The sequence below is a fragment of the Lissotriton vulgaris genome, chromosome 10, assembly GCF_964263255.1.
Source record: "Lissotriton vulgaris chromosome 10, aLisVul1.2, whole genome shotgun sequence".
Classification (NCBI taxonomy): domain Eukaryota; kingdom Metazoa; phylum Chordata; class Amphibia; order Caudata; family Salamandridae; genus Lissotriton; species Lissotriton vulgaris.
The window spans coordinates 895,297,117-895,320,933 of record NC_141698.1 but is presented as its reverse complement, the minus strand read 5'-3'; the positions used below and the strand labels follow the sequence as shown (position 1 = coordinate 895,320,933).

General features: G+C 44.0%; 1 long non-coding RNA gene across 1 annotated transcript in view; it reads left to right on the top strand.

The window, feature by feature from the left end:
* LOC147688973 (uncharacterized) overlaps positions 1–23,817 on the top strand; it is a 41,778-nt gene that overhangs the window by 6,216 nt on the left and 11,745 nt on the right. The window contains exon 2 of the long non-coding RNA XR_015300577.1: positions 19,988–20,038. This is a non-coding gene — a long non-coding RNA (uncharacterized LOC147688973). The remainder of the gene's footprint in view (positions 1–19,987; positions 20,039–23,817) is intronic.

Below are 23,817 nucleotides of genomic sequence, written 5' to 3'. Positions count from 1 at the left end.
CGGTGCAGCGATAGGCGGCTGCCACAGGACTCTCAAAATGGCGGCCGGCTCTTCGGTTTTGGGCCTGGTCCACTAAAATGGCCCTGGGACACCTTGGAACTCGGACGCTTGTCTGCTAGGGCTTGGGTCCCATTCTCGAAAAGCGTCCCCTCAGCCGTGAAGATTCTACAAAAGTCTTGGGGGCCTCCGACTCCCGCAGGCTTCTGGTGGGGAGCGGCTGCCATGATTGCTCGTGGAATGGCCACGACGGAGCTACGAGATGGTAGTGGTCTCATGCTGACGCCAGCTTTAGTCTGAAACATCCAGAAACACTATAGACTACCAATTCGATCAGTTCCGGTAGCGCCCCAACATGACCCGGAAGAGAAGAACTTGCCCTCCCCTCTTTGACTGATGGTTCTTGTTGCCTGTCCCCTCTGTTGTCATTTAACAGAACTTTTTGGACTGCTGAAAGGGGTTGTGTTCTGAACGCTGGTTGGTGGAGACATTTAGACTATATTCTTGACCTACGTTGTCGCGTAATGCATTTTATGACACGCCGCGTTAGCGCACCCGGAAGTGATCCGAGGCGCGGCGCGCAGCGCGTAACGTAAGCATAACAGGTCATGTGACTTGTTAATAAAACTTTTCATTGGTTCATTTTACTTTTGTTAATTTAATGATGAAAAGCTTGGTCATATGACCTAAAAATTACGCTTTTTATTATTTTCGAACAATATTTTTTTTTCAAACATATGTTATAATATTCCAGGCTAATGTACTTTCCCGGAAAATTTACAACTGTCTTGCAAGTAAAATATATTCCTTTTTCGAGAAAAAGGGCGTTTCTTCCTTCCATGACGGAGCCGTTGAGTAAAAGAGATTCGGCCTGCTGTCTTAGTCGCCGATACGCCTGATTATCAGATTCTTATCGATCACTTTATGTTGCAGACATGAAAAACACAACTGCCCTTGACCATTTATCTTTACTGCGTTCCTACATATTATACCTTTTATCCGTCATGTAATTGGACTGCTTTATTTCACTTGCCTTTTACTGATTCGAAAACAGTCACTAAAAGTAAAAACTTTACCAATGTAAATACTACTACCGTGTTTTGTTTTAAAAACCTTTATTGTGAAAATGTCAGTATACAAATACGGGCCTATAACCACGTGGGCCGGCCACGGAGCAAACTGAAATCGTATATGATGAGGAGACATTTACACTGTAGAGGAACGTAACGAGCGGGCCATTAGGTTGCAAGAACTAAGGTGTCTAACAGTTGCGGAATCGGTGGACATACATTTTGTAATTAAAATAGAACAGGGCCACTTACAATAACATTTTCTAGATATACATTTGCGGGCAAGGAGTTACGAGTCCCATTTATACCGGCGCCATTTTGGGCGAGGCCGGGCAGGTCCAAGATATAGTCAAAATGTCTCCACCAACCATCGGCCAGACCAGAACCCCTTTCGGCCCTTTATGCTACAAGATGGTGTCTTCCATTCAGAAAATATTGTTGGCAGCATTTTGAAAGGAAACAGAAACAGCCGTTCTCCTAGTGAGTTTCACATTGTTACATTTAGGAAGAATGTTGAAGAGTAGTATGTGGAAAATCTGAAGCCATTTTTCTACAAACTCTCAATCAGACTTGGATGGAAAAAAAAAACCTGAAGAATGTACAAACTGAAAACCAATTTTTTTCTGTATAGCACCAACAGTAACGCTTGAGTCAGCTTTGTGTCAAGCCGCCATTTTCATTCAATCAATAGCGTCCCCCTGCACACATTCAGGGACCTGGTCGTGTCTTCAGATGAAACGCATTGTAGGAAAAGAAGCAGAAAGGAAAAGGAAAAAAGTTCCGCCGGACCTAGTGAAGCTGCAGCAGGTGCAAATAAGCTTCAGACAGTCTTACAAGCACTGCTCAGAACTCTCAACTGAGGCACTCAACATCCAGGACTTGCCAATCGGATCTTGGCGCCTTGTGCTGGTTCCGACCTATTCACACATCGGTCCACTACTGACATCACCTCATAAGCCAACGGGGCACCCCACGCCGACTTTCGGCGCAGCATTGTAGGATGGCCACACCAGTGCGGCAATTTCCTGGACACCACCTCGGTGCCATCCGGATCTCTGCGCGTTCGAGTCACTGTACCGCAACAGTGACCGCAATTCAGCTGGACACGCTGTCTTTCGGCGCAGCATTGTAGGATGGCCACACCAGTGCGGCAATTTGCTGGACACCACCTCGGTGCCATCCGGATCTCGGCGCGTTCGAGTCACTGTACCGCAACAGTGACCGCAACTCAGCTGGACATGCCGTCTTTCGGCGCAGCATTGTAGGATGGCCACACCAGTGCGGCAATTTGCTGGACACCACCTCGGTACCATCCGGATCTCGGCCCGTTGTGCTGCCTTCGGCCTATTCGCACATCGGTCCGCTACTGACGCCGCCTCACGTGCCAACGGATTTTCTACGCTTTTTGTAGCCCTATGCCGCATAACAGGTCATGTGACTTGTTTATAAAACTTTTCATTGGTTCATTTTACTTTTGGTTTCCTAAAGATGGAAGGCTTGGTCATATGACCTAAAAATAACACTTTTCATTGGTTTAGAAAATTTTTTTTTCCCAAACGATGAAAGCCCCACCTTGTTTCTGGATCATTCAGACTGAAGCTGGCGTCAGCATGAGAGCACCACCATCTCGTGGCTCCGTCGTGGTCATTCCGCGAGCAATCATGGCAGCCGCTCCCCACCGGAAGCCTGCGGGAGTCGGGGGCCCCCAAGACTTTTATACAATCTTCACGGCTGAGGGAACGCTTTTCGAGAATGGAGCCCAAGCCCTAGCAGGCAAGCGTCCGAGTTCCAAAGTGTCCCAGGGCCATTTCAGTGGACCAGGCCTAAAACCGAGGAGCCGTCCGCCATTTTAAGAGCCATGTGGCAGCCGCCTATCGCTGCACTGCAAGAGTGGGAGCAACTCAACAACATGGTGAGCGAGACGCTGTAGCCGCAAGAGCGGGCGCAACTCAGCTAGATGGCCGCCACCTGGGGAGGCCCGTTCACGCCGGCTCCCCCACGCCCCCCCCCGGGCCGCTGCACGCCAATTTTCGGAGCAGCATTGTAGGATACCAAAACCAGTGCGGCAGTTTACTGGACATCACCTGGGTGCCATCCACATCTCAGCGCGTTCTGCTGCCTTGGGACTATTCGCACAACAGACCGCTACTGACGAGGCCTCCCCCCGCACCACCCGGGACGCCCCACGCTGTTTTTCTGTGCTGCATTGTAGGATCCCTAAACCAGTGCGGCACCCAGGCGACATCACCTGGGTGCCGTCCAGAACTCTGCACGTTGTGCTGCCTTGGGACTATTCGCACAAAAGACAGCTTCTAACCATTGTTGCTTTTTGTGTTGAGAAATGTTTAAATGTTTTTAGTTTTTGTTCCGTTCGTTAAAGTTAGTAGTTAATAAAGTTTTATAACCTTACTTTGTTGGAGTGTTATCTATTTTTTTAAAAACGGGTGAATGGGGCCTTGAATCGGGTTATTGTCATGTGTGGGCTTTGGAAGTGTGCTTCTGCAGGATCGGACATTTCAAACTCAAATGCACGTTCTTTTTCTTACCTTTACGAAGCATGGAGCGCAATAGCAAGCAGAGAAAGGGTGATGCACGTGTTGAACACTACCTGACCTGGCAAGTTGCTGGCAGTGCCCCCCCGCCCGCTCCTGAAAGAGGGCACACACACACCGCCGCTCCGAGTACTTCACAAATCTTTAAAAGACCATGCGCTTGTTCATGAGGCTTAAATGGTTTATCACCTCTTCTAGAACCCCTGCATCGACCCTCTGACGTTTCCTGGAAAAATTACCATGTAACCCAATACCAAGCCCTGTCAGCTGAAACCCCCAAGGAATCGTGGGGCATATTATCAAGGGGGTTTATCTCCGCTTTTTTGGCTTTAAAAGCCTTGAAAGCGGAGATAAAATTATCTCCCTATTACCAAGCTGTCGCTAACACCAGTTAGTGACAGCTAAAAGGAGATTGCGACCATCTTGGGCCCCGCTTTGCATGTCAGTGATACTTATCACTAATGACATGCAAAGTGGCGTGCCAAGATGTTAGCGACTAGAAACAGTCCCTAACATCGCTACCTTCTATTACCAACTTTTGGAGATATTCGCGCTAAGCGCGAATATCTCCAAAATCTAACACCTGCCCTGAGCAGTTCTTAGCCATGTTATCCAATGGGAGGTGGATAACATGGCTAAGAGCATTAGGTCGATAATACATGAATATCGCTGACTTTTCTGCGATAATAGCAAGGTTTATCTGCGATAAAAATCGCCGATGTGCGGCGATAATTTTTGTCTCTAAACAAGTTAGAGACAAAAATTATCGCTAGTTGTTCGTAATATGCCCCCGGGTTTTTGCTTGCAGAAATCGGGAAGCGGGAGACTAGCACTGAAACAGTAGTCACACGCCTGAATCAGGAGGATTGGCATGTCTGAATTCTCTACAGCTGGGGCCATAAACTACATCCGCAGGGTTAGGTGATAGCCTGGGACCAGCCTGGCATCTAAAATGGCTGCCGTGCACGACAAAATTGTGGCATTCGAAAAAAGGCAAGATGGCGCAGCCGCTGGAAGAGATGTATCAACATATATCAGCCTCCTCAGCCACCCTCAGGAAACATAGGGGATTAGGACACGGAATCGTGGGGCATATTATCAAGGGGGTTTATCTCCGCTTTTTTGGCTTTAAAAGCCTTGAAAGCGGAGATAAAATTATCTCCCTATTACCAAGCTGTCGCTAACACCAGTTAGTGACAGCTAAAAGGAGATTGCGACCATCTTGGGCCCCGCTTTGCATGTCAGTGATACTTATCACTAATGACATGCAAAGTGGCGTGCCAAGATGTTAGCGACTAGAAACAGTCCCTAACATCGCTACCTTCTATTACCAACTTTTGGAGATATTCGCGCTAAGCGCGAATATCTCCAAAATCTAACACCTGCCCTGAGCAGTTCTTAGCCATGTTATCCAATGGGAGGTGGATAACATGGCTAAGAGCATTAGGTCGATAATACATGAATATCGCTGACTTTTCTGCGATAATAGCAAGGTTTATCTGCGATAAAAATCGCCGATGTGCGGCGATAATTTTTGTCTCTAAACAAGTTAGAGACAAAAATTATCGCTAGTTGTTCGTAATATGCCCCCGGGTTTTTGCTTGCAGAAATCGGGAGGCGGGAGACTAGCACTGAAACAGTAGTCACACGCCTGAATCAGGAGGATTGGCATGTCTGAATTCTCTACAGCTGGGGCCATAAACTACATCCGCAGGGTTAGGTGATAGCCTGGGACCAGCCTGGCATCTAAAATGGCTGCCGTGCACGACAAAATTGTGGCATTCGAAAAAAGGCAAGATGGCGCAGCCGCTGGAAGAGATGTATCAACATATATCAGCCTCCTCAGCCACCCTCAGGACACATAGGGGATTAGGATACGTCTCCCGCACCCCCTTATACCTAGTACTTTAATTAACGAAGCACAAAATGGCGAATTCCCGTTTCGCTACCAGTTTGCGGCCCAGTTCGCGGCCCGTGAAGCGCTTCTACCGTGAAAAATCATTTTTTTTTTATTTTCCCCACGGGACCCTTTAATAACCCCAACAACATTCCTAGGGGGTCAAGAGGGGGATACCTTGCCCCCTTTCATTAAATTCCCCCTTAGTTTTTCACCTTTTCTTCTCTCTCGATCCTACCGAGAGACAAGATGGCGGCCGCTCCGGACTGTCACGCAGCAAAAAAAAAAAAAAGCTCAAGCACAGCCGCTGGAAGAGATGTATCATCATATATCAGCCTCCTCAGCCACCCTCAGGAAACATAGGGGATTAGGATACGTCTCCCGCACCCACTTATACCTAGTAATTTAATTAACGAAGCACAAAATGGCGAATTCCCGTTTCGCTACCAGTTCGCGGCCCGTGAAGCGCTTCTACCGTGAAAAATCATTTTTTTTTTATTTTCCCCACGGGACCCTTTAATAACCCCAACAACATTCCTAGGGGGTCAAGAGGGGGATACCTTGCCCCCTTTCATTAAATTCCCCTTTCGTTTTTCACCTCTTCTTCTCTCTCGATCCTACCGAGAGACAAGATGGCGGCCGCTCCGGACTGTTTAGAATGTTGACAGACACCGGAGAGCCAATCAGCTTTCTGCGCGCAAAGTTCCGATAAGCGAAAAGTAAGCGGACCGGATCGCTGCCCGGAGCGCTGTTACAGATATATATCTTGATTTAAACGTTAATTTCTCAAAATCCACTGAAGCACATATATTGAGACCTAGCAAAGGCACATCGGGCTAACAGTCCCTACAATTTTGCCAAGTTTCGTGCAAATCCATTCAGCCGTTCGAGCTAAAAGTGAGGCCAAAGGCCCTATGGAAAAATGAATGGGAAAAACGCGTTTTGGGACCCCCCTTTTTTCTCGGCCCCCCCTTGACGAAACCCCACCAAATTTTCGGGGCTGCTCAGAAACAAAATGTGCCATTTTCCTGAAAATTTCAGCCGATTCCGTCCACAAACGCCAAAGTTATTAGACATAGAATTTTCAGAAATCCCATAGGGAATTAATCCTAACTATATATACCTACTGGCGATAGCCAGTAGGTAATACATATATATATATATATATATATATATATATATATATATATATATATATATATATATATATATATATATATATATATATATTCACTGAAAAAACCATAGGTTAGAGACCATATATAGTTAGCTGGACATTTTATTGACATAAAACCAATGAAATTCCATATATAGTTAGTTGCACTAACTATATATCGCGCACCCGCAATCCACTGCTGATGATGTCACATATTACATCATTCATGACATGGTCAGTGACATCACTGATGACATCACTGATGACATCTCAAATGACATCACTGATGACATCACTGATGACATCTCAAATGACATCACTGATGACATCATCTAGTGTCTGTGTGTTTTTGTAAAGTTTAAATATGTTTTACATATTGAAGAATGAGTGGATGTATGGAAGACTGAGTGTGTGTGTGGCTGGCTGGGAGGTGTGTGACTCTGTGCATATCAATGTGTACTTGTATCAGTGATTGTATAAGAGAGTAAGTATGTGTTAGTATATGTGTGAAAAGTATGGTGTTCTGTGTTTAACTGTATAGATGAGGAAATCGAAGTGTGATTGATTCTTCACAGGACTGACTAGGTGTATGAGTGCATATGATAGTGTTGTAATAATGAGTGACTGTATGTATGAGTGATTGTATGGGTGAATGAGTGAATGTGTGTGTAGACGTAGGAATCAGTGAGTGCGTATGTAGTAACTGGTATTGGTGTGTCATGATGTCATCAGTGATGTCATTTGAGATGTCATCAGTGATGTAATTTGAGATGTCATCAGTGATGTCATCAGTGATGTCACTGAAGTATGGTGTTCTGTGTTTAACTGTATAGATGAGGAAATGGAAGTGTGATTGATTCTTTACAGGACTGACTAGGTGTGTGAGTAACTCCATGGATGAGTGGCAGTGTGTGAGTGTCTGCATAGGTGTATGAGTGCATATGATAGTGTTGTAATAATGAGTGACTGTATGTATGAGTGATTGTATGGGTGAATGAGTGAATGTGTGTGTAGACGTAGGAATCAGTGAGTGCGTATGTAGTAACTGGTATTGGTGTGTCATGATGTCATCACTGATGTCATTTGAGATGTCATCAGTGATGTCATCAGTGATGTCATTTGAGATGTCATCAGTGATGTCATCAGTGATGTCACTGACCATGTCATGAATGATGTAATATGTGACATCATCAGCAGTGGATTGCGGGTGCGCGATATATAGTTAGTGCAACTAACTATATATGGAATTTCATTGGTTTTATGTCAATAAAATGTCCAGCTAACTATATATGGTCTCTAACCTATGGTTTTTTCAGTGAATTTTCAAGGTTTTGTAAATGCAAATTCCTAACTATATATGGTCTATAACCTATGGTTTTTTCAGTGAATTTCATTGGTTTTTTAAAAGCTAATATCTATAGCTGTAAAATATATTCTTTATTACGTGACGTATCACGTAGCCACGTGAGACGCCTCATGACGCGTCGCATAACCGTGACGTATCGGTTCTGCAGCGCAAACAAAACCCGTAACGTAAGCGTGCCGGAGCACGCTTACAGATATATATATTTTTTTTAACCTTAATTAGACAAAATCCACACGTGCACATATCTTGAGGCCTTGCAAAGGCACATCAAACAAACAGTCCCTACAATTTTGCCAAGTTTGCTGGAAATCTATTCCCTTAATTTTTTTTTCACTGTTTCTCTTGGTTTTCCCCTTGTTACGCTTACCGGGACGCTACCCGGTACGCGAACCGGACGCTCCAAAAACACAAGATGGCGGACTCCCGTTACGCTGCCGGTTAGCTGCCCGGTTCGCGTACCGGGAAGCGCCTCTACCGCGAAAAATCGCGGGGGACTTTAATATCCCCCTCATCAATCCTAGGGGGTCAGGAGGGGTTTACCTTGCCCCCTTTCCTTCATTTCCCCCTTCTTTTTTCACCACATCTTGTCTCTCGAACCTACCGAGAGACAAGATGGCGGCCGCTCCGGACTGTTTACAATGTTGACAGCTACGCTGCCGGTTAGCTGCCCGGTGAGCTGCCCGGTTCGCGTACCGGGACGCGCCTCTACGGCGTAAAATCGCAACATTTTTTGCCCCGCGGGGCACTTTAATATCCACCTCATCAATCCTAGGGGGTCAGGAGTGGTCTACCTTGCCCCCTTTCCTTCATTTCCCCCTTCGTTTTTCACCACATCTTGTCTCTCGATCGTACCGAGAGACAAGATGGCGGCCGCTCCGGTTTGTTTAGAATGTTGACAGACACCGGAGAGCCAATCAGATTCACTTCGCGAAGTTCCGTTACGCGTCAGGTACGCGAACCGGGGCGCTAACCGGAGCGCTGTCACAGATATATATATTTTTTTAAACGTTAATTTCTCAAAATCCACTGGAGCACATATATTGAGACATAGCAAAGGCACGTCGGGCAAACCATATCTACAATTTTGCCAAGTTTCATGTAAATCTATTCAGCCGTTCGAGCTAAAAGTGAGTCCAACCGCCCCATGGAAAAATGAATGGGAAAAACGCGTTTTGGGACCCCCCTTTGTTCTCGGCCCCCCCTTGACGAAACCCCACCAAATTTTCAGGGGCTGCTCAGAAAAAAAATGTGCCATTTTCCTGAAAATTTCAGCCAATTCCGTTCACAAACGCCAAAGTTATTAGACATAGAATTTTCAGGAATCTCATAGAGAAAAAATCCTAACTATATATACCCACTGGCTATCGCCAGTAGGTAATATACATATATAAACATATGTAATCTGCATATCTATATAAATATAAATGCATGCATACATATACATATATGCATACATATGCATGTTATTTACATGAAAGTTTTAAAAACACTAATAAAAGCAAAGCTAAAAAGCCACCTCATTACAAACAGAATGGCTTTAACTTAAACGAGGGCGAGATCTATTGCATTTTCAATGCTTGTTTACTTTGGTTCTATCAAGAAGGCATTCAGATGTGTCACACATTTGCCATAAATTCTGAATGTTAGCACTCTAGTTGCTCATTAGATCACTGTAGTAAAGCTAGTGCTCACCAGGGAAGTCTGCTGCTAATCATGGTTTGCAGCCATTTTCCCGCATTTTTTATCCCGCAGACTTTCAGTCCGCATACCATTATCCCGCAAGGTCATTGAGCTCGCATACTATTATCCCGCATTTTTTCAAAACGCATGTGCATTTATCGCGCATGCCTTTACAAAGAATTACGTTTTAAAGGCATGTATGGTAAATGCATTTGCGTTGTGAAAACCACGATGACGAGAAAGGTAAGTGGGTTTGTGTAATTTTTTCGTGGGTTAGTGATTGTGTAGTGTAGTGTAGTGTTGTGTAGTGTAGTGTTGTGTTAGTGTAGTGTAGAGTTGTGGTGGTTGTTTAGTGTAGGGTCATGCTGGGGGTAGTGTTTTAGGGTTTAGGGTTGTGTTGTAGTGTTTGCGTAGTGTAGGGTCATGCTGGGGGTAGTGTTTTAGGGTTCAGGGTAGTGTTGTAGTGTTTGCGTAGATTAGGGTCATGCTGGGGGTAGTGTTTTAGGGTTTAGGGTTGTGTTGTAGTGTTTGCGTAGTGTAGGGTCATGCTGGGGCTAGTGTTTTAGGGTTTAGGGTAGTGTTGTAGTGTTTGCGTAGTGTAGGGTCATGCTGGGCGTAGTGTTTTAGGGTTTAGGATAGTGTTGTAGTGTTTGCGTAGTGTAGGGTCATGCTGGGGGTAGTGTTTTAGGGTTTTGGGTAGTGTTGTAGTGTTTGCGTAGTGTAGGGTCATGCTGGGGTGTAGTATTTTAGGGTTTAGGGTAGTGTTGTAGTGTTTGCGTAGTGTAGGGTCATGCTGGGGGTAGTGTTTTAGGGTTTTGGGTAGTGTTGTAGTGTTTGCGTAGTGTAGGGTCATGCTGGGGTGTAGTGTTTTAGGGTTTTGGGTAGTGTTGTAGTGTTTGCGTAGTGTAGGGTCATGCTGGGGTGTAGTGTTTTAGGGTTTTGGGTAGTGTTGTAGTGTTTGCGTAGTGTAGGGTCATGCTGGGGGTAGTGTTTTAGGGTTTTGGGTAGTGTTGTAGTGTTTGCGTAGTGTAGGGTCATGCTGGGGGGTAGTGTTTTAGGGTTTTGGGTAGTGTTGTAGTGTTTGCGTAGTGTAGGGTCATGCTGGGGGTAGTGTTTTAGGGTTTTGGGTAGTGTTGTAGTGTTTGCGTAGTGTAGGGTCATGCTGAGGGTAGTGTTTTAGGGTTTAGGGTAGTGTTGTAGTGTTTGCGTAGTGTAGGGTCATGCTGGGGGTAGTGTTTTAGGGTTTAGGGTAGTGTTGTAGTGTTTGCGTAGTGTAGGGTCATGCTGGGGGTAGTGTTTTAGGGTTTAGGGTAGTGTTGTAGTGTTTGCGTAGTGTAGGGTCATGCTGGGGGTAGTGTTTTAGGGTTTAGGGTAGTGTTGTAGTGTTTGCGTAGTGTAGGGTCATGCTGGGGTGTAGTGTTTTAGGGTTTTGGGTAGTGTTGTAGTGTTTGCGTAGTGTAGGGTCATGCTGGGGGTAGTGTTTTAGGGTTTTGGGTAGTGTTGTAGTGTTTGCGTAGTGTAGGGTCATGCTGGGGGGTAGTGTTTTAGGGTTTTGGGTAGTGTTGTAGTGTTTGCGTAGTGTACGGTCATGCTGGGGGTAGTGTTTTAGGGTTTTGGGTAGTGTTTGCGTAGTGTAGGGTCATGCTGGGGGTAGTGTTTTAGGGTTTAGGGTAGTGTTGTAGTGTTTGCGTAGTGTAGGGTCATGCTGGGGGTAGTGTTTTAGGGTTTAGGGTAGTGTTGTAGTGTTTGCGTAGTGTAGGGTCATGCTGGGGGTAGTGTTTTAGGGTTTAGGGTAGTGTTGTAGTGTTTGCGTAGTGTAGGGTCATGCTGAGGGTAGTGTTTTAGGGTTTAGGGTAGTGTTGTAGTGTTTGCGTAGTGTAGGGTCATGCTGGGGGTAGTGTTTTAGGGTTTAGGGTAGTGTTGTAGTGTTTGCGTAGTGTAGGGTCATGCTGGGGGTAGTGTTTTAGGGTTTAGGGTAGTGTTGTAGTGTTTGCGTAGTGTAGGGTCATGCTGGGGTGTAGTGTTTTAGGGTTTTGGGTAGTGTTGTAGTGTTTGCGTAGTGTAGGGTCATGCTGGGGGTAGTGTTTTAGGGTTTAGGGTAGTGTTGTAGTGTTTGCGTAGTGTAGGGTCATGCTGGGGTGTAGTGTTTTAGGGTTTTGGGTAGTGTTGTAGTGTTTGCGTAGTGTAGGGTCATGCTGGGGGTAGTGTTTTAGGGTTTAGGGTAGTGTTGTAGTGTTTGCGTAGTGTAGGGTCATGCTGGGGTGTAGTGTTTTAGGGTTTTGGGTAGTGTTGTAGTGTTTGCGTAGTGTAGGGTCATGCTGGGGGTAGTGTTTTAGGATTTAGGTTAGTGTTGTAGTGTTTGCGTAGTGTAGGGTCATGCTGGGGGTAGTGTTTTAGGGTTTAGGGTTGTGTTGTAGTGTTTGCGTAGTGTAGGGTCATGCTGGGGGTAGTGTTTTAGGGTTTAGGAATGTGTTGTAGTGTTTGTGTAGTGTAGGGTCATGCTGGGGGTAGTGTTTTAGGGTTTAGGGTAGTGTTGTAGTGTTTGCGTAGTGTAGGGTCATGCTGGGGTGTAGTGTTTTAGGGTTTTGGGTAGTGTTGTAGTGTTTGCGTAGTGTAGGGTCATGCTGGGGGTAGTGTTTTAGGGTTTAGGGTAGTGTTGTAGTGTTTGTGTAGTGTAGGGTCATGCTGGGGGTAGTGTTTTAGGGTTTAGGGTAGTGTTGTAGTGTTTGTGTAGTGTAGGGTCATGCTGGGGGTAGTGTTTTAGGGTTTAGGGTAGTGTTGTAGTGTTTGTGTAGTGTAGGGTCATGCTGGGGGTAGTGTTTTAGGGTTTAGGGTAGTGTTGTAGTGTTTGTGTAGTGTAGGGTCATGCTGGGGGTAGTGTTTTAGGGTTTAGGGTAGTGTTGTAGTGTTTGCGTAGTGTAGGGTCATGCTGAGGGTAGTGTTTTAGGGTTTAGGGTAGTGTTGTAGTGTTTGCGTAGTGTAGGGTCATGCTGGGGGTAGTGTTTTAGGGTTTAGGGTAGTGTTGTAGTGTTTGCGTAGTGTAGGGTCATGCTGGGGGTAGTGTTTTAGGGTTTAGGGTAGTGTTGTAGTGTTTGCGTAGTGTAGGGTCATGCTGGGGTGTAGTGTTTTAGGGTTTTGGGTAGTGTTGTAGTGTTTGCGTAGTGTAGGGTCATGCTGGGGGTAGTGTTTTAGGGTTTAGGGTAGTGTTGTAGTGTTTGCGTAGTGTAGGGTCATGCTGGGGTGTAGTGTTTTAGGGTTTTGGGTAGTGTTGTAGTGTTTGCGTAGTGTAGGGTCATGCTGGGGGTAGTGTTTTAGGGTTTAGGGTAGTGTTGTAGTGTTTGCGTAGTGTAGGGTCATGCTGGGGTGTAGTGTTTTAGGGTTTTGGGTAGTGTTGTAGTGTTTGCGTAGTGTAGGGTCATGCTGGGGGTAGTGTTTTAGGATTTAGGTTAGTGTTGTAGTGTTTGCGTAGTGTAGGGTCATGCTGGGGGTAGTGTTTTAGGGTTTAGGGTTGTGTTGTAGTGTTTGCGTAGTGTAGGGTCATGCTGGGGGTAGTGTTTTAGGGTTTAGGAATGTGTTGTAGTGTTTGTGTAGTGTAGGGTCATGCTGGGGGTAGTGTTTTAGGGTTTAGGGTAGTGTTGTAGTGTTTGCGTAGTGTAGGGTCATGCTGGGGTGTAGTGTTTTAGGGTTTTGGGTAGTGTTGTAGTGTTTGCGTAGTGTAGGGTCATGCTGGGGGTAGTGTTTTAGGGTTTAGGGTAGTGTTGTAGTGTTTGTGTAGTGTAGGGTCATGCTGGGGGTAGTGTTTTAGGGTTTAGGGTAGTGTTGTAGTGTTTGTGTAGTGTAGGGTCATGCTGGGGGTAGTGTTTTAGGGTTTAGGGTAGTGTTGTAGTGTTTGTGTAGTGTAGGGTCATGCTGGGGGTAGTGTTTTAGGGTTTAGGGTAGTGTTGTACTGTTTGTGTAGTGTAGGGTCATGCTGGGGGTAGTGTTTTAGGGTTTAGGGTAGTTTAGTTGTTTAGTGTATGCTAAAGGCATATTCGTTCTAAAAGTTTTCGTTATTTTAATTTGCGGCCTAATAGTACATGCGGGATTTTTTTTGCGGACTGATGGTATGCGGGATTTCGTCATATATTCGCTAATCATACTTTCTATGGCAAAATGAACCCCCTCATTTTGTTCCTTTTTAAATTAAATGTTTTAAGAGTTACCACTTTATTCCAATCAAGATGGCTTCAGGTGTGCCATACCTTTGTAATAAGTAGGACTGTTAGCACTCTAGTTGTTCTTTAGAACACTCTGGGACAATCTGTCATTGGGCTATAGTTGGGCTACATCTGGCTGATATTTGGGCTACATTTGTTTTTTTTTGTCTCTGGTGGCCATCTTTGGGCTACATTGGGCTACATTGGGCTACATTGGGCTACATTTGGGCTCCAACATATATATAGCCCAATGTAGCCCAAAATGTATTTTTCAAAGTTAATTTTCGTAAAAACCACTGGAGCCTATATCTTGAGACATAGCAAAGGCACATCGGGCTACCAGTCCCTACAATTTTGCCTAGTTTGGTGTAAATCCATTCAGCCGTTCAGGCTAAAAGTGAGGCCAACCGCCCTATGGAAAATTGCATGGGAAAAACACGTTTTGGGACCCCCCTTTTTTCTCGGCCCCCCCTTGACGAAACCCCCCCAAATTTTCAGGGGCTGCTCAGAAACAAAATGTTCCATTTTCCTGAAAATTTCAGCCAATTCTGTCCTCATAAGCCAAAGTTATTCGACATAGAATTTTCAAAAATCCCATAGGAAAAAAATCCTAACTATATATACCTACTGGCTATCGCCAGTAGGTAATATATATATATATATATATATATATATATATATATATATATATATATATATATATATATATATATATATATATATATATATATATATATATATATATATATATATATATATATGTATGTATGTATGTATGTATGTATATATATATATATATATATATATATATATATATATATATATATATATATATATATGATTTTATATAAACATATATATATATATCCAACAATGCAGGAACCCCAAGTTGGAAACGACCACACGAAATGGATCCAAAACTTCAATTTAATACCAGCAGCTTGCCAGCAGGCTCCCAGTAACAGGTGTCCTCACAGAAATACATTAGCCAGACGCGTTTCTAGAGACAAGACTCTCTTCTTCAATGGCATGGGTTTGTAGTAGCAAAGGGACACCTTCTTTAATGCACATCTTTAAACAGTTCCCGCCCCACTGGGCATGTCACCCACTGCAGCTTTGTGGGATCTGTAGTGCCAAATAAGTTTCAAGTGGGTGCATCTCTTTGTTCGAATAAAACCATATCAAGTCCAAGTGGAAATGAAGTCCACAAGGGACAGGTGCCTGCCTCGCTTTGTAGCTGCTGGTGAAGTGTCACTGGGCCCCCCCTGCAGGGTCCCACATCTTTCGATCCAAAGTTGAACCAAGTAGGTATCAGCCTGGACCTGGCAGCGCAGTGGGTCACTTTCCACGACCGGGAGCGGCTGTTACAAATCCAACAATGCACGTAACCCAATTTGGAAATGACCACACGAAATGGATCCAAAACTTCACTTTAATACCGGCAGCTTGCCAGCAGACTCCCAGTCACAGGTGTCCTCACAGAAATACATTAGCCAGACGCGTTTCGAGAGACGAGACTCTCTTCTTCAATGGCATGGGTTTGTAGTAGCAAAGGGACGCCTTCTTTAATGCACATCTTTAAACAGTTGCCGCCCCACTGGGCATGTCACCCACTGCGGCTTTGTGGGATCTGTAGTGCCAAATAAGTTCCAAGTGGGTGCATCTCTTTGTTCGAATAAAACCATATCAAGTCCAAGTGGAAATGAAGTCCACAAGGGACAGGTGCCTGCCTCGCTTTGTAGCTGCTGGTGAAGTGTCACTGGGCCCCCCCCCATGCAGGGTCCCATGTCTTTCGTTCCAAAGTTGAACCAAGTAGGTATCAGCCTGGACCTGCCTGTGCAGTGGGTCACTTTCCACGACCGGGAGCGGACGTTACTAATCCAACAATGCAGGAAACCCAATTTGGAAACGACCACACGAAATGGAACCAAAACTTCACTTTAATACCGGCAGCTTGCCAGCAGGCTCCCAGTCACAGGTGTCCTCACAGATATATATATATATATATATATATATATATATATATATATATATATATATATATATATATATATATATATATATATATATATATATACCGTTATTGTATGAAATTGGGGTATTAGTTGAGAAGAGTGACTGACTACCCACCTCAAATAAAAATCACAATCCTTGTCAGGGTGAAGTAATAAAGTCACTACATTACCCTGAGCTCAACCCCTTGGTAGCTATAGCATTGACCAGACAAGAAATGTGTAAGTTATGTATATAGCACCAACACAGTAATAGATTCAAAACACAACAAATGGAAAATCCCAACCTAATCTGGAAGAATAGTTTACATTTTACATTTTATTGATTAAAATCGCACCAAAGCAATTAAAGTTCAATAAAGGAAACCAAACAAATGAATTTGAAAGTTTAAAATAAAAATAGCACCAAAAAACGCTAAGCATCAACCTCAATCTGCTTGGCTTGACAAGCACCAAGGCAGAAGTTATGGGTGACCACAATGGAGTGTGGGTAGGATACAGAAACCAGGTTCTACCCATTCAGACGCTTTCCTCCTGACTCAGTTTATGGAATGAAAATCTAAAACCTTCAGAGGAGCAAGGCAGCATGCAACGGCCAAAGGGGGCTGATCAACATTGGATATCTGTTGGATGAGGTCTCAGTGAAGTGCTGACTTTTGGCAGAAAAGTTGCAAGCATGTAAAATTTGAAATTTTCCCCCAGACATGGTCCCTCATCGGAGAGATACTTTTGGTGACTTTACCCAGTGAAGATGTCTATTTTCAGACTTAGTTACGTTTTTGCGACCTTGGATTCTTCCAGCAGGGCAAGGCAGTAGGCTATAGCTTAAAAAGGGTCCACAGGGCCGAACTCCTTCCCATCAAGGTCCTGCTGAATACAATTGGAGGTCAGCCTTATCACCCTAGGAGCCCACGTCTTTGTCCTAGGTGCAAGACACAGCAGATCCAGTCCTCCGCAGCCCTTATTAGTTAAGAGACAGCAGGTTTAGCCTTTTTCTGTTCCCACAGGTCCAGTAGTGCCTGGCACCACCCGGTTTCAGTAGTACCTGGCAACAGCCTGTTGGTGAGGTGACACCCTAACCAATAGGGCAAATGTTACCAGGTGTAAGCAACATTTCCTGTGTTCTCTCCTGCAAACAATCCCACTCTACCCCTCTCTGCCTAAAGATTGTGGAACCCTTCTCCCATTGTGCAGAGCCTGTGTGTCCACCACATTGGAGTGGTAATGGAAATGAACAGCACCTCCTCAGTGGTCTCTCTATACCAATACTGAGGCCAGCTCCCCTCCCACTGTGATTGGAAACTGCCTGGCAGAGAGAACAAAAAATCACCCTGCCAAAGTGTCATCTAACATTTGCTTGTGGCAGGGTAGGCCTTCAATGAAATTAATTAAGTTCCTGGCCACAGCCTGCTGTTTGTGCTGTTAAGGAAAATAAAACAAGACCTCCCAAACCAAAGGCCTTTGTCTCTGCTCTGGGACCAGAGACAAGGGGTGCTGTTCAGCTGCTGTATGACAGTTGGAGGTCATGGACATGGACTCCCAGAGATTTTAGGCAGGGAAAAAGTAACTTTCTAAAAGTACCTTTTCCTTATTTAGTATTAAAAATATAATTTTTAATAGCTATTAAATAGAGTCCTGCAACTCTATTTTTAGCTGACAAGTGGAATTTGCAGTTTAAAAACTGCAACAAAACCAGTACAATGTTAGGCCTGAAGCCTTGTTTGTACTGTCACTGTAGTGGGTGGGGCAATAAGTGCTGTAGACAACTAGTGATATTTAATTACAAGACCTAGGTACACTTGGTACCAAATACTAGGGACTTATAGGTAACCTAAATATGCCACTTAGGGGCATATCAATTTCATCATGTTGAAAGGGGGAGGATAGGCACTATGCAACTCATTAGCAAGGGTAAAGTGCACAGAGTTCTACAGCCAACAAAAACAGATAAGGCAACAATCTGAGAGTACAGCATGCAAAATATGACAATTTCTTACAGATATTTATAGGATGTTTCCGGTATCTCATCATCCATTCGTCTGTCACTGTGTCATTCATATTCTTAGGCCACCCACCAAAGCATACAGCATGGGGCACATGGTCAGCTGACATCAGCAATTGGCTTACCTCTCTGTGAGTGACAAGATTCTGTTCTTGCACAATGTACACATATAAAGGTAGTCCACTTTGGCAGTATTTAAGAAATACATTAATGAGCATTAGCACAGCCAAATGTTTGGCATACAGCACCAGACCTATTGGCTTTCCCAATGCTTGCTTATTTTGTAACCTGGATAATAACAATGAAGCCTGCACCAGGAAACATAGAGACACAAGGCCACCAGGCCACTCAAAGAAATTAGAAGACTAAACTGCTAAATTAAACATTCGAAGATTTTTTTTTGCCTTAACTGTTGTTTAACTACTGCATATTTGTACATGCGCCCCTCTGGCCATCATAGAATTTCACCTTTTTCACTTTTGATTTGTCGTTGATATCTCCTGCAGCCAGTGCATTTTTTGTGCACCACCCTTTGTCTGAATACATTGCTATTCTGAGTCTATTCTGTTTCTTTTTGAGCTAGTCCTAATACCCCTCTACCCACTAACTCTGATTCAACATCTAAAGTTATGTAGATATCTTCATGTGTTCCAGCTTGAGAGTTGAGATGTTTCACATTGCTCATGTCGGATATCTTAGAAACCTGTCCATTGTCAGGCAAACTCAGTTCTACCACACACACAAGGTGCATAAGCTATGGAAGAAAACCTATTACTATTGAAACTTTGGATTGCATCCTTCTCAATGCATCGTTAGGCACCAAATTATCTACTCATGCCCATCTGTCTCCCTTCCACCTCCACCTGCATAGATCTGGTGACATTTGGTGTGGTATTGTGACTATGCCACCAGTGCCACATCATGATACACGGCCCAGAAATATAGCTCATATTGATTTTGCTTTATGCATTTCGCTGTCTGTTATATGATTCTGCCTCCGTCTTGATATACACTATCATCTTGTCCTTTTCTAGCTTAAACTTGAAATTGAACAGCTTTAGTATACTGGCAAAGAGCAAAATGCACTATTTTGAAATTATTTCTTGGAAACTTAGAATTAAATGAAAACTTGTCCTATTTTTTCATATGTTTATTGTTAATAATGATTTTTTCCCATTTACAAAATGAAATATTATGTCATCATTTTTATGAAAAAAAATTAGAGGGAAGAACTGGAAGACTGTAGCCCTATAGAAAGCAGGGTACTCTCAGAAGGTATGGCCTCCAAGACTATCTTGTATACTTACTTACTCATGAATAACAGACCTGACAATCTCAACCTCCTCAGGTTCAAATAGCAGGTTGAACTGAGACCAATAAAAGGTATTGATTGGGAAGCAGCCCTAATGCATTCTCGTGAAGTGGCGATATAAACAGCCTGAGGCTTAGACAGTTGAAGGTACTGCACAGCCTATTTCACAGGCAATGGTTGTTTGAGATGGGTAGAGCACAGACTTCTAATTGTTTACATTGTGAGGATGGGGAGGGGTCTTTTTTCATTTAGTATGGGAATGCCCACATTATATTCATTATATAGAGGCAGAGAAGGTGATTTATAGTGTGTGAGGCTGGCTAAAGAAAATTTGGTGTGGGCCCTGGATGGCCTATTATGATCTAGACTGGGAGTCTGAAACATACCCTAACACCCTGATAGGGAGAGATGTCACCCTAGGGGAATAAGAACCCTCTGTGCTACTGAAAGCACAGCACGAAGATTGCTGAGGATGGAGAGGCTGAGGAGAGCTCACCGTTGGATGGTTCACACCCCCCTGTCGCTGTCTTTCAGTGTTATATATGTTAATTCAGCCAGGATTGCCTCTGTATCTGCATTTAATGTGTGCCGATTGTACAGGTAATGGAGGTGAGGTTTTACTTTAAGTTGTAAAAAGCAATAAAACAGTACAAAAAGTAATAAATAAAATGTTCTGGTTGGAAAGCAATGCATTGTGCTATTCTGTCAAAAGGACATCTCACTGTGATTGCCTTTACTATTTTCTAGATACAACTTAAACTTGAGGAACCTGTTTTTGATCTGCTGTGTAAACTGCTGGTAAGTCTCTCTCCTCTTTGGTTTATCTTGGGATTCCCCTAAACAGAGAGAACATTACCCTGTCACTTACCTTGTATCAGGCACCAAGGGTACCTCTTTCAGCAGTGATGAGGGTCCTGAACTCCCCTGGCCTGCTGATTAAGGTCCTACTGGTTCAAAATGTCCTGCAGCAAGAGATCATGAAGCTACAACTTCTGTGTCTCTGATAGGAAGCCATCTTAAAAATAATTACAGTTAAACCACTAACTTATTTGTTTTTCTTTTCACAACTAGTGAAGGATGGAATGTCCTCTGCCATACACTAAAGACACCAGTATTTAACTATGATTTAACTTTAGTAAGTAACAGCATTAAGTCTCATTGCACTTATCATGACAAAAGAAAAACGAATGGGCTTATAATACACGCCCTTTTCCGCAAGAAGCTCTATCTGCATCCTTTCCAAAGTCAAAACAGAGTAATTCCACCCTATGTGTATTACTCTATCACAGTAAATTTGAGCCTCCGATGGAAATAATCATATTATGCTATCATGCGCACAATGCTAACACCTTCAAGCCAAAAAATGTCAGGTGTTAAAGTCCATTAGAGAGATCTGAAGCATTAGACAAATAAATGCATTGTCCACATCATAGCAGATTAGTTTTGTTGTCAAGCTACTGTTATACTCCAAAAAGATTTTTTATTGTCAAGTTAATTAAAACTCACAATTAAAATACATTGTTTATAAAAGAAAGTATATCAAGGATAAAAAGTTGGTTATCAAAAGTTAAAATATTGTAGTTCATATAATTGGTTGGTCAGTCGATGTGCCTCGTTTGGGTCGCCAACCCAAGAATGCTCAGTGTCACTATCTGGCTATTGCACTGTTACATCTTTTTGTGCTTCCTTGATCCTCATTGCCACTGCGTCAAGGAATTTTGTAATTCTGCAGTTTGGTTGAGTCTCTTGCGGGTTGAAACACAATTTCACTGCCTGTCGACAGGATCTAATCCCCTTTTGATTCCAAATTACACGTAGTAGTGTTCTCCTTATGTCAGTTAAACCTGGGCAAATACATATTATGTGGGTTAGATCTTCAGAGCCTACTCCGCAGAGACGGCAAGTTTGGTCTTCCTTGTTCCTTTCCCATGGGGCCAAGTGAGGGAGAATTGGTAAGCCTAGGCGCAGCTTTAAGAATTTCTCCTTGGTCTTCTGTTTGAACCCATGGTCTAGGTACACTTGGGGCTTTAAAGTTTTGTAGTCATTTAAGACTAACCATTCATGGGCCCTTTTTGCCAGATTTTCTTTGTCTTCCAGTAGCGATGTTATTTTCGTTGCTTTTGTTACTAGCTTTTTAAAGCTCTTGTGGTCTACTGTGCTGTTCCAGAGGCCAGTCAGTTCGAGACTTTCTAGAGATTCTGTCAAATACTCTCTAGCGTTCGATCGTTCTCGTCTTTGCAGTTCGGTCCAAAGGTGGGTATTTAGGGTGCCTGGCTCTGCATTTCTGATCTTGTGCCAGCATTTTATAAAGCTACCCCTTCTTTCCACTGTTTGTTTTTGTACCCCGAACTCCAGACAAATTTGTGCAGGAGATGCGTAGCTGGGTAGCTGAAAGATTGACCTATAGGTTTTGGCGATCACCTTGTCGAGTGTCAATGCATCTCTTCCGAAAGTGGATTCGCCCCCATGTTAGTGTCGGTTGGAGACGGGCTCTAAGTACCTGTAGAAAAGGCTCAAGCGTGTGGTCTGGCAGAATCTTCTTCAAGGGTTTCATCGCGAGGTGGCTCATGATTCCTTTTCGGTGTAGCGACTCTAATTGGGGTTTAAACGACCCTCTGTTTTCCACCAGAACACCCAGGTACTTGTAGCACGTTACTTGGTCCAGTTTGTGTCCGTCCAAAAACCAATTGTTCTTCCTGATCTTCCTGATCTTCCTGATCTTTTTGTAGTTTACTGCCATGATACTTGTTTTTTTCAGGTTGATGGTTATGCCGTTGCGGTGTGAGAATGAGCTAGTGGTGTTTAGAAGATGTTGGAGGCCTATTGGGGTGAGACTTATTAAAACGAGATCGTCGGCATAGAGGAGATTGGTCAGCGTAATGTCCCCCAACCGTGGGGCGTGCGATTTGGTGTTGTCCAATTCCTCTGGTAGGTCTGCCAGTTAAAGGTTGAACAAGCTCGGGGCTAGGACGCACCCTTGTTTCAGGCCGTTGGAGGTGTTAATTCGCCTTGATAGGTGCGTCCCGTCACCCAGCTTGATCCTGACCCAATTGTTGGTGTGGAGTAGAATGAGTTGGTTCAAGAGGGGGTATGGTTTTCCCCATTTTTCGAGCTTTTGCCATAGTTTACCCCGGTCCACATGGTCAAAGGCTGAGCTGTAATCTATGAAGCTCAAGAACAGTGGGTTCTTTCCCAATTTTGCCGCATCTGTTAGTAACGACAGAGCCATAATGTTGGTGGAAGTTCCCTGTCCTCTACAGAATCCTGTTTGAGTTGGTGGAATTATGTGGTTTGTCTCTGCCCACGATGTCAGTTCTTCTAGTAGTATTCTCGCGTAATACTTTGCCTCTATATCTAATAGGGCAATCAGCCGATAGTTACCAGGATTACTCCTGTCTCCTTGCTTTTAGATGGGCTTATGATAGATCCTTTCGAGGATTCCGGACATGTTTCTAGTTCCAGAGTGCTCGTAAAGAATGGCACTAATGTGTTGCTCCAGAATTCTGAGTCATGCTTGAATATTGCCGGTGGAATCCCATTTGGGCCCGGGGCTCCTTCCATTTTTCCCTTCTTGATTTGGGTTTTAATCCGGTTTGCGGTTATTTTAATGTCATCAATGCTGAGTGTTGATGTTCTGTTATTCTTTGCCCCCCCCCTGCATTCTCTTGATTGTATTGTGCTCTTGTACTTTCTACTGCAATTCTAAGCCCTTTTTCAAACTTTCTTGTTTCGCTGTTCTCCTTATTAGGCTCTTTTTCTTGTGTTATCGGGCATGAATGGTTGTTTTCTTTGGGTTGGTTGAAGTGGTTGTGCAAATAGTCTGCCCAGGCTGGCTCTGATATATGTGAGCTTATCCCGTGATGCCCTGGTCGCTGCAAACTGTGAACCGTTTACCAAAAGTTTGCGCTGTTTTTTAGTTTGGAATCATCCTTTATTTTTGCCCAGAGTTCGTCGTTCGCCTGCCTCTTGTTTTCCGTAAAATTTCCTTTTTTAGGCTTACTTTTAGACTACGTAGGGTGTGTTGTAAGTGTTCTTTTGTGGGCTGTATGCGCAGTTGTTTCAAAGTTTGCTTGATATCCCTTTTGAGGCTTTTTATCTCCGGTGTACTTGTCTTTCTCATTGTACTCTTCAAGGATTTCCCTTTAGAGGTTCTTGGTTTGGTTGCGTGTTTGGTCCCGAGGTCCTTTGTGAACCCTTCCTAGACCTCTGTTTGATTTGCAGCCGAGTTGCCTTGCTGTGTTAGCTCCTTTGCGTCGGTGGAGAGTGCTTCAATGTTGTCTTGTTTAAATCTGATGCATTTGAAGTCTGTTGTTTATTCAGAGCCGTTGGTAGCCCTGACTTCCTTGGAGTTTCCAGTAAGGGTATTTAGGACAATTTCTTGCGGCAGATGGTCGCTTTGATCGCTGTCGCCGAATTGAAATGATCTGATGGCGTCAAATAGGGAGAGGGTTACAAATGTGTAGTCTAGGTAAGAGGAGGATGTGACAGAGTGGTAAGTTGCTGCTGGGGGAGTGTCTTCTTCAAACCGGCCATTCAGTGCTCTTAAGTTTAGTTGCTCTAGGTCTTTTAGCAATTGT